The sequence below is a fragment of the Pleurodeles waltl genome, chromosome 3_1, assembly GCF_031143425.1.
Source record: "Pleurodeles waltl isolate 20211129_DDA chromosome 3_1, aPleWal1.hap1.20221129, whole genome shotgun sequence".
Taxonomy (NCBI): domain Eukaryota; kingdom Metazoa; phylum Chordata; class Amphibia; order Caudata; family Salamandridae; genus Pleurodeles; species Pleurodeles waltl.
In genome coordinates this window covers 1,526,765,300-1,526,777,289 of record NC_090440.1, presented here as the reverse complement: position 1 = coordinate 1,526,777,289, position 11,990 = coordinate 1,526,765,300, and positions in this window count along the sequence as shown.

Below are 11,990 nucleotides of genomic sequence, written 5' to 3'. Positions count from 1 at the left end.
GACTTGCCAGTATGTGGTGCACGGAGATCCTTTGCTCAGAGAAGCAGCATCGCTGATGTCAGCGTGGCTCTGTCAACAGGCCGCACCTGATCACAGTGAGTCAGGGGGCATGCTGCGATTTCATAGCTCTCAACACACCGCCCACACTGCATCCTAAGTCGCATTAAAGACACGTTCTCGGTGAGCACAAATTCTTGGAGACACACGGCCCAGAGAGCAGCAAAAACCCATACCACTTCAATCTATGAGCCAGGTGTCCACAGAATTATACCTACGGCCCAACCTACGCCTAGAGCAAGAAAAGCAAGTATTGACAAAGTCAATAGGTTTCGCCTTTGCAAAATCTATTGTCTTTGTCAATTTATTTTTTACATAGTGGACAGTAGTTGACCTGTGTGCAACGTGACTTAAGGTAAAAAATTAAAGACGTGGCCAGCTTTAACAATGTGGCCAGCTTTAACTACGTTATAGCATTTTTTTTTAGGTCGAGCCTGCAACACAGTGAAACACACAGGGGAGAGGAAGTGTTGTAACGCCTAAAGTGGCCGACTTTGAAGGTGAAGAACAGTTCAAGTCTAGGTGGAGGCTCAACATCCTGGGATTCTGGTTAAATTGCATAGGTGGTCATTACAACCCTGGCGGTCGGTGTTAAAGCAGCGGTAAGACCACCAACAGGCCGGCGGTAAAAAAAATGGAATTACAACCGTGGCGGAAACCGCCAACATAGACAGCCACTTTAACACTCCGACCTCCACGGCGGTACAAACAAACAGCTTGCCGGTCACCGCCAACAGACAGGCGGAAGACAATGTACCGCCCACAGTATCACAACCTACCAATCCGCCACCTTTTTCCGGTGCAGATTCACCGTGAACAAAAACACGGCTGAAACAGGACTTCGAAGGGAAAACGCTCACCTCTACACACCCCACGAGGAACCAGGACTCCCTGGAACCAGAGCTTCACATATTCCCAGCTTTCATCTTCCTGCTCCTCTACCAGGAGCACGAACGCCGGCGGCGAAGACAACGGTGAGTACTGCACCTACGATACAGCGGAGGGGGGAGGGAAAAAACAGGGACACACACACACCAACACGCAACACCCCCACCCCCACCCTCTCCCACGACAACACACACACTAATACATATTGATACTTCACAGTTACAACCCCCCAGAAAAATGCAAAGACAAAAGGAAATGAGTGTAACCATTGTAATCTATTAAAATCCAGCACGCAAAAATATATATACACTATTAACAAATATATACACTAAGAATAGAAGTCCAGGTATTGCTCCATTTAAGGCCGTGGAACACTGTGCGCACACTGCATGGACGAGGCCCACACAAGGTACCCGAACATGATGGAGAGAACACTGCAGGGGCATCAGATAGAAATAATACAGGCACCTCAGGGGGAAGGGAAAGGGGGGGCACCTCAGCCGGATGAGTGCATGACGCCAAATCCACGAGGGGGCCACATGCCCACTGTTCAGTCCTGGGGAGTGCAAAGCCACAGTCTCACAAGTCTCTACAGTGGGTGGGTTGCCCACTGTTCTATCCTGGAGAGTGCAAAGCCACAGTCTCACAAGTCTCTACAGTGGGTGGGTTGCCCACTGTCCAATCCTGGGGAGTGCAAAGCCACAGTCTCTCAAGTCTCTACAGTGGGTAGTTTGCCCACTGTTCAATCCTGGGGAGTGCAAAGCCACAGTCTCTCAAATCTCTACAGTGGGTGGTTTGCCCACTGTTCAATCCTGGGGAGTGCAAAGCCACAGTCTCTCAAGTCTCTACAGTGGGTGGTTTGCCCACTGTTCAATCCTGGGGAGTGCAAAGCCACAGTCTCTCAAGTGGATAACAGTCTCCACTGGTTCTGGAGGGGGCTTTGTGCCCAGAGTGCTTCATCCTGCCAAGGACTGAGGTAGTGGACGTAAATCTCCACTTGTTCTGGAGGGGGCTTTGTGCCCAGAGTGCTTCATCCAGCTCGTGGCGGACTCAGTAGCGTCAGTGCTCTTGGCGCTCATGGGCCAGCGGTGCTTGTGGCGGCGGTGTCCATTGCAGCGGTGCTTGTGGCGGCGGTGTCCTTGGCAGCGGTGCTTGTGGCGGCGGTGTCCATTGCAGCGGTGCTTGTGGTGGCGGTGTCCATTGCAGCGACTTAGCTGCTGGCGGTCCTGTATGGGCCAGCGGGGCTGGTGCTGGCGATCCTGTCTGGGCCTGCGGGTCTCCTGCTGGCGGTCCTGTCTGGGCCAGTGGGGCTGCTGCTGGTGGTCACCTCCTGGGCAGCAGGGCTGCTGGCGGTCGCCTCCTGGGCAGCGGGGCTGATGGCGGTCGCCTCCTGGGCAGCGGGGATGGTGCTGGCGGTCACCCCCTGGGCAGCGGGGCTGATGGCGGTCTTCTGTACCCCTGGGAGCGGCTTTGGTGGCTGGTGTCTTCCCCCTCTCCCGCTGGGCACTGGCCAACTTTTGATACTTGACAGGTGGGGGACTGTCTGTGCTGTGGCTCCTTGCAACTGGCTGCCCTGCTGCCTGGTGCACTATAGAATCCGGTGACTACTGGCACCACTGATCCTGGCGATGTCGTGGCTGAGGTGCTAGGTTGGGACCTGGGGAGTCAGGCCCTAGGGGACTGACGGGGTGGGGGAGGTGAGGGAAAGAGGTCAAGGGTGGACAGGAAAATTTTCTTGGGAACACTGGGACGGGTAGCTGGAGGGGGTTTGGGAGTGGAGAAAGGGGTTGTGGTTGTAGGAGGTGTACGTTTGGTGACTTTGGGTGAAGGTGCATGTGCTGGAGGCTGTTGTGAGGTGGATGGCTGTTCTGTGGGTGTGTGCCTGTGTTTGTGTACCTTGGAAGGTGGCGTCACAGACACACTGGGAGAGGACACAGGGGATGTGTGAATTGTAGTGGGGGTGGTGACTGCACGTGAGCGGGGTGTGGTGGTGATGGAAGTAGTGGCTGTAGATGTAGTGCATGCAGGTGTGAGTGGAGACGGGACTGGGAGGGAGGAGGAAGACGAGGAGGAGGGGGACACAGTGGAGGCAGTGGATGTTGCTATGTCTGCATGTGTGTGATGTTTGCGTGAGTGCCTGTGGGATGTGTGGTGCTTATGTTTACCTGAGCTTCCTTTGTGTGTTGGGGTGTGTGCATGCTGGTCTGATGGTGTGCTTGGGGTAGGCTGAGGTACAGGGGTGTGGGTCTGGGTAGAGGAAGTTGGAGGGGGAGGCTAGAGATAGGGACAATGGCTGCCATCAGTGCTGAGGCCAGAGTCTGAAAAGCTCGCTGAAGGGCTGCCTGACCAGAATGAATGCCCTCCAGGAATGCATTTGTCTGTTGCAACTGCCTCTCTACACCCTGGATGGCATTCAAAATGGTAGACTGCCCAACAGTGAGGGACCTGAGGAGGTCAATGGCCTCCTCACTGAGGGCAGCAGGGGTGACTGGGGCAGGGCCTGAGCTGCCTGGGGTGAAGGTGATGCCCCCCCTCCTGGGTGAGCGGGCACGGGGCAAAGGCTGTGGGGCTGGAAGAGGAGGTGGCGGCTGTACCTGTAGATGGGGGGGGGCACAGATGGGCCCGCCACCATAAGGGAGCTCCCATCAGAGGACGAGTCCGTGTCACTGGTGTCAGCACCTCTCCCCGCCGTGGAGCTCCCCTCGCCCTCCGTCCCACTGGTGAAATCCGACTCCGTAGTGTCGCCCTCCAGGGCCATGGGGGATGCAGCTCCCTCCTGCTCCAGTGCCACTGCTCCTCCACCTGATGATGCTAATGCACACAAGAACAGGGAGACCACAAAAAGGGGGGGGACGACAGTAGAAAGACACGTTGAGTGCATGCATTACCGCTACCGTTGGCGGATACGACAGTCACAGAAGCCCCCTGCACTACGCCGCGCACTTGGGGTCCACTATTCAATCCCTGGGACATGGCCTACAAGGCTATGGGCGACATCTGCACACATGGATGTCACAGGAGCCTGACTAGTTGTAGTTGCACTGTACCCAGGTGGGGTGGGGTGCCACAGGGCCTTCCAGAAAAAGGAGACCTAACTAGCACACTCGCCCTGACCTAGGGGAACCCACAGCCCACCTTCCCCAACCAGACACCTCCACTGCGCGCTGAATCAGCAGAATGAGAGTGTACTGACCCCCTTGTTGCTGCTGTGATGCCCTCAAGCGCCCATCCAACTCCGGGCACGCCACCGCCAGGATCCTGAACATCAGTTGGGTCATGGTGCGACGGGCACCCCTCCCACGTTGGGAGGCCATCCCCAGCTGGGCCTCTGCCGTCTTCTTGCTCCAGCGGCGAATGTCCTCCCATCTCTTACGGCAGTGGGTGCTCCATCTGTCATAGACCCCCAGGGTCCGGACGTCCTTGCCGATGGCACGCCAAATATCCTTCTTCTGGTGGGCGCTGACCTACAGGAATTGTACAGGGGAAAAAGAGAAGTTATTTCCAACTGCACCGTCACAGTCATTGGCCTGCAAGCCTACCCTTGCCATGTGGCACATGCACTCACCGTCGTTTCATGCACGCCTCTTTCTCTCCCCCCTATCTTTCATCCACCCCACTCCACACAGGCATTGCCCATACAGCATGCTCCCAGTGTACTTACCTGTTTGTTTGAAGGATCGTAGAGTAGCGTGTAGTGGGGGAGGACCCCATCCACGAGTTTCACCAACTCCTCCGATGTGAAGGCAGGGGCCCTTTCCCAAGACGCACAAGCCATTGTCTCTTCCAGACTGAGGTCACAGCAGCACTTGCAGTGTAGGTCCTTTCCTGTCGAAGATCAGGTATCGAGTGATTGAACAGATAGAAAATGGTGGTCACATCCGCGGGGGTGTGTACCGTCACCACCGGCGTACATCGTCATTGGCTCCTGGGACCCATGGGGTCCAACGTTAACCAATGCAGAATTGCGCTGCGGTCTTCGACCGCCAACCGCGACAGTGTACATTGCCAGCGCAGTTACCTCATATCCCGTTGTCCCACTTTACAGGTCAGGCAGCCGCCATTTCAGGGCCCACGTGGCTCTATTTTTAATTGCGTCACACATAACTAGGCCTTGCCTCAACATACATACATGCTTATTTCGGATTATAAATCGTGTTCTGTGTAAACTGTGTGTACGTGCGAGGGTGGAGTTGATGGATCTGAGTTCCTCCCTGAAGCCCAAATACTATTCCTCCTGCAGCCGCTGGGTCTCCTGAAACTTGGCCAGTACTGTTGCCAGTACTGTTGCCATCGTCTTTTGGGAATGATGGTACGCTCCCATGATGTTGGAGAGGGCCTCGTGGAGAGTGGGTTCCCTGGGCCTGTCCTCCCCCTGTCGCACAGCAGCCCTCCCAGTTCCCCTGTTTCCCTGGGCCTCTGTCCCCTGAGCGGTGTGCCCACTGCCACTGCCCCCAGGTCCCTGTTGTTGTTGGGGTGGTGGGTTAGCCTGGGTTCCCTGTAGTGGTGGACACACTGCTGCTTGACGTGTCCTGGGGACAGAGGTATGGGCCCACTGGTGGGTGCTGTGCTGGTGTTTCCAGAGGGGGGAAGCTCTGTGGTGGCCTGTGACTGTGTGAGGGGAACCAACTGTCCCGAGGGCCCAGATGGGCCGGGCTGGTCATCTAGATCCAGCTGGACAGAGCTGCTGTCATCACTGTGGGCCTCTTCTGTTGGTGGTGTGGACATGTGTGGACCCTCCTCTGCGGTGACGTTGGGTAGGGGTCCTGCAGGGGTGTAAAATCATGATTATTGCATCTGTGTGTACCATGGTGCGCAATGGGTGGGTGACCGTGTACCCCAGTGCTTGCATTCCTGTGTGGGACCTTGTGTTATAATGGTTTAGGGGGGTGTATGGGTATGTGCAGTAGCCATGCTTTGGTGATGGGTGTCCATGCTTTGGTGTTACATGCAGGGCTTGGGTTTGGGATGTGTGGTTAGTGATTTTGGGACATGTGTGAGGAGTTGGAGTAATGGGGGTGAGGGCGAGGGTGGGGGTATGTGATAGCATGCAGGTAGGGTGGGGGATAAGGTAGTTTAGGTTTGACTTACCAGAGTCCATTCCTCCAGCTACTCCTTCGAGGCCCTCAGGATGCAGAATCGCCAAGACCTGCTCCTCCCATGTTGTTAGTTGTGGGGGAGGAGGTGGGGGTCCGCCGCCAGTCCTCTGTACCGCAAGGTGGTATCTGGATACCACGGAACGCACCTTCCCCCGTAGGTCGTTCCACCTCTTCCTGATGTCATCCCTATTTCTTGGGTGCTGTCCCACTGCGTTGACCCTGTCCACTATTCTGCGCCATAGCTCCATCTTCCTAGCTATGGAGGTGTGCTGCACCTGTGATCCGAATAGCTGTGGCTCTACCCGGATGATTTCCTACACCATGACCCTGAGCTCCTTCTCAGAGAACCTGGGGTGTCTTTGCCGTGCCATGGGGTGGTGTGGGTGATGTGTGGGGTGGTGTGTGTTATGATATGTGGGGTGATATTTAGTGGTGGGTTGTGTGGGGTGCGTGGATGTTATGTGGGTGATGGTGTTGTGTGCTTGTGGATGCCGAGTTATAGATTGTGGTGTCTCTCTCTGGCCTTCTATCGCAATTGTAGTCGTAAGGGTTTGTGGGTGATGTGGATGTGTGTTTTATATTGTATTGGGTGTGTGTATGTGTGTGTATTTTGAGCGCGGCGGTGTGTACCGCCAGTGGCATACCGCGGTTGAAAGACCGCTGCGTGGATTCGTGGGTCGTGATAGTGTGTGCGTATTTCTGTTGGCGTGACGGTGGAGGTTTTGTTTTCGCCAGTTTATCACTGACCTTTGGTGTGGTGGACTTGTGTGGGTGTCTGAATTTTGTCGGATTCCGAGCTGTGGGTCATAATAGCTGTGGCGGAATTCCACGGCCGCGGCGGTGTGTTGACCCCCATAATGTAAATGAATGTGCCCATCTGTAATGTAACTTGTGTAAGGAATTCCATTACCGTGGCATCCAGTTTGCGCTTTATGAAACTGTGAAATAAGTTTGGCAGACAGACGAGCCAGAGGGGAAGTGGGGGTGACGTTAATAGTAATTGAATAAAGTGGAAAACCCCTAACTTAGGCCAATACGATAATAGCGCTAGCTAAATCTTAAAGTTCACAATAGAAAACTATTCCAATATCGAAACACGTTTCAATCTATGTTAAAAATATGAGCATATTTTACATCCGTTTTTCGGAGTTATAGGATCTGCACTACTGTGCTATACTGTGTTTGCCAGCAAACACATATTAGCATAGCACTCTTGCCATTCATGTGACCTTGTGGCGCTAGACAACCAAGAGGAATTAGAAGGGCCTCGGTAATGGAAGTCCAACACAGCGTAACACATAAGGGAGAGGATATGGTGTAATGGCTAGAGTGGCTGACTAAAGGTGGAGACGAAATGCATTTACAATGAATATGCATTTACCATGCATGACTTTACCACAAATAGGCCTTTACCACATATGCCTTTACAAGGAATTACTCTGTAAAGGCACAAATGGTAGAGGTGTATGTGTGGTAAAGGTTTTAAAGGTAAGTAGAGGTAATTATTAAGTGGGTTGAGTGATATATATATATATATATATATATATATATATATATATATAGTGTTTAGGATGGGTAACAGTTATTGCTGGTAATTGCATTTTTAAGTTTTGGGGTGGTAAGGGCATTTTTAGGTTTTAGGGTGGGTATGGGTTTTGGGGTGGTAAGGGCATTTTTAGGTATTAGGGTGGGCATGGGTTTTGAGGTGGTAAGGGAATTTTTACGTTTTAGGGTGGGCATGGGTTTTGGTGTGGTAAGGTTATTTTTAGGGTTTAGGGTGGGTATGAGTTTTGGGGTGGTAAGGTTATTTTTAGGTTTTAGGGTGCATATGGGATTTGGGGTGGTAGGGGTGTTTAGGTTTAGGGTGGGTAAGGGGTTTGGGGTGACAAAGGGTGTTTAGGTTTTAGGGTGGGCATGGGTTTTGGTGTGGTAAGGTTATTTTTAGGGTTTATGGTGGGTATCAGTTTTGGGGTGGTAAGGTTATTTTTAGGTTTTAGGGTGGGTATGGGGTTTGGGGTAGTAAGGTAATTTTTAGGATTTAGGGTAGGTAGGGTTTTTCTATGTAAATGTACAAATGTATGTATATATATTATTTAGAAATGTATATATATTGCTTATTTTATATATATATATATATATATATATATATATATATATATATATATATATATATATATATATATATAAATATATATATATATATATATATATATATATATCATACTTACCTCTTGATTTTACCATGCATATGCCTTTATCAACTATGCCTTTAATTAAAGACATTCGTGGTAAAAGCATATGCATTGTAAAAAGAGTTTGTGGTAAGTGCATGCGTGGTAATGACCATGCATTGTACTTACCACGTTGTAAAAGTATGCGTTGTAAGTGCATGCGTTGTTCCATCATACATCTGTTTTTTTACAGTACCTTACCCAGCTCACAGTGCCACTACGGGGACCCACAAAGGTGTCAACACCCTGGCAGTGGGGCTATAAACAGAAAAAGTCATTCCAGAACACAAAGCAAGCTCTATCCACTGACAACACCCTTACCTATTTTGACCCTAATAAGGACACTGAGCTGTCGGTGGATGCTAGCCCCACAGGATTAGGAGCCATCCTGTCCCAGAAACAGCAGTGTGGAGAATGGGCTCCCAGTGCCTATGGCAGCTATGCCTTGACCCCCAACGGATCATGATATTCTCACTCAGAGAAAGAGGCAATCGTGATCAACTGGGGCTGCATACATTTCATATCTATCTGTATGGACACCCGTTCATCTACAGCACACACCATAAGCCTCTACTGTCACTGTTCAAAGGGTCAGCATTCAAGCCTCCATTGAGAATCTAGAAGTGGATACTCCAGCTTCAAGAATACCATTTCTTAGTAGAAAACCACCCCAGAGCCAATAACCCTGCAGATTACCTCTCCAGGCACGCCGGCACACCACTCTTCAATAAGAACCGGAGGCTGAAGACGCTGCAGAGTATGTGAGAGTCATGGTAGAGCGGTTGCATCCCCTCCCCATCTTACTGGGCGCTATCATCGAAGTGACCCAGGCAGACGACTGTCTTCAACAACTGATGGCTACCTGCCAATTAGAAAGATGGGACACCATCATGGCCACCCTGCCCCAAAAAACAGCAGAGGCTCAGAACACTCTCAAGTCCCTGCGTTATGTAAAAGCTGAGCTCGCTGTCTCAGCAGATTGATGCCTACTCGATGGTCTACGACTCAAGGTACTCGCCAGACTCAACGGCTGGTACATCTTGTGCATGCATCAAACCAAGGAGTCGTTATAACCCACCTCTACCTACACCTACCTCTGCCTATACCTACCTTTACCTCTCCCTCTCCCTACACCTACCTCTACCTCCATCTACCTCTACTTATACCTACCTCTACCTCCACCTATACCTATACCTACCTCTACCTACACCTACTTCTACCTGTACCTACACCTCCTTCTACCGATACCTACTTCTACCTGCACCTACCCCTACCTACATATACCTCTACCTCTATCTACACCTACCTCTAGCTGTATCTATACCTACATCTACCTCTACTTACACCTTCCTGTACTGACAATTACCTTTCCCTACACCACCCTCTCCCTACACTTACCCTTACCTACCTCTACCTACATCTACCTACCTCTACCTACACATACCTCTACCTACATATACCTCTATTTCGCCCTACACCTACCTTTACCTACACATACCTCTACCTCCCTTTACCTACACCTACTTCTACCTTCCTCTACCTCTATCTACACCTACCTCTACCTCTACCTACTTCTACCTCCACCTACCTACACTTACTTCTACCTAAATCCACCTGTGCCTACCTCTACTTACACCCACCTCTACCCCTACATACACCTACCTCTACTTATACCTACCTCTACCTCCACCTATACCTACCACTACCTCGACCTACATTTACCCCTACCCACACCCACCTCTACCTTCATCTACCTCTACTTACACCTACCTCTACCTACGCCTCTACCTCCATCTACACCTACCTCTACCTTCATTGACCTCTACCTACACCCACCTTTACCTATACCTACACCAACATAGCTCTACCTACACCTACCTCTACGTACACCTACCTCTATCTACACCTACCTCTACTTCTACCTACATCTACCTACACAAACCTTTACCTCCACCTACCTCTACCTTCACCTCCACCTACGTCTCCCTACACCCACCTCTACCTATGCCTGCCTATATCTACACCTACCTATACCAACCTCTATCTACATTTGCTTCTATCCCTTACCTACACCTACATCTACCTCAACCTCCACCTACCTCTACCAACACCTACATCTACCTCTACCTCCACCTACCTCTACCTACAGCTACATCTATCTCTACCTACACCTACCTCTACTGACACCTACCTCTACCTACACCTACCTCTCCCTATACCCACCTCTACCTGTACTTACATCTACCTACACCTACATCTACCTCAAGCCACACCTACCACTATCTCCACCTACATCTACCTCTAACTCTACCTACACCTGCCTCTACCTACAACTACTTCTACCAACACGTACCTCTATCTCCAGCTACCTCTACCTACACCTATCTCTAACTACACCTGTACCTGTACCTACAACTCTACCTGTACCTACACTTACCTTTAACTAGAACTACCTCCACCTACCTGTAACCCCATATACCTCTAACTACACCTACCTCTGCCCTCCTCTACCTCTACCTACACCTGCCTCTAACTACACCCACCTCAACATTTACCTACACCTACCTCTACTTCTACCTACACCTACTTACACCTACCTCTAGCTGTACCTACACCTACCTCTACCTACACCTACCCCTACTTGCACCAACCTCTACCTATACCTACACCTACCTCTACCTACAACTACCTCTAATAACACCTACCTCTACCTACACCCACCTATACCTGTACCTGCACCTACCTGTACCTAAACCAACCTCTACCTATTCCTACCTCCACCTCTACCTACTACACCTACCTGTACTTACCTTTACCTCTACCTCACTCTACACCTACCTCTTCCTACACCCACCTAACCTGTACCTACACTTACTTCTAGCCACACCTACCGCTACCTCTACCTACAGCTACCTCTACCTACACCTACATCTACAGCTACCTCTATCTACAACTATCTCTACCTGCACGTACACCTACCTCGAACTACACTTACCTCTACCTACAGCTCCCTCTAACTACATCTACCTCCACCTGTACCTACACCTATCTCTACATGTACACCTTCCTCTACTTACACCTACCTCTACCTACACCTACGTCTACCTACACCTACCCCTACCTCTATCTACACATACCTCTACCTACACCTACCTCTAGCTATAACTACCTCTACCTACACTTATATCTGCCTCTATCTACACCTACCTCTACCTGCACCTACCTATACCCCACCTACATCTACCTCTCCCCTACCTACACCTACTTCTACATATACATACTGCTACCTGTACATACAACTAGTTACAACTACCTCTTCCTACACCTACCTGTAGTTATACCTACACCTACCTCTACCTACACCTCCCTCTACTCACACCTACCTCTACCTACAACTACCTCTACCCGTACATACACCTCCTTACACCTATCTCTACCTACAGCTACACCTACCTCACCCTACACCTCCCTTTACCTCAACCTATACCTTTCTCTATCTAGCTCTGCCTCCCTCTACCCACACCTACCTCTACCTACAACTACCTCTACATATACCTCCACCTACCTCCACCTATACCTACCTCAACCTCTACCTACCCATACCTACATCTACCTCTCCCTATACCTATACATACTTTTACCTATACCTAACTCGACCTACTCCTACCTCTACCTATTCCTATATACACCTACTTCCACCTCTTTATCTATGTCTACG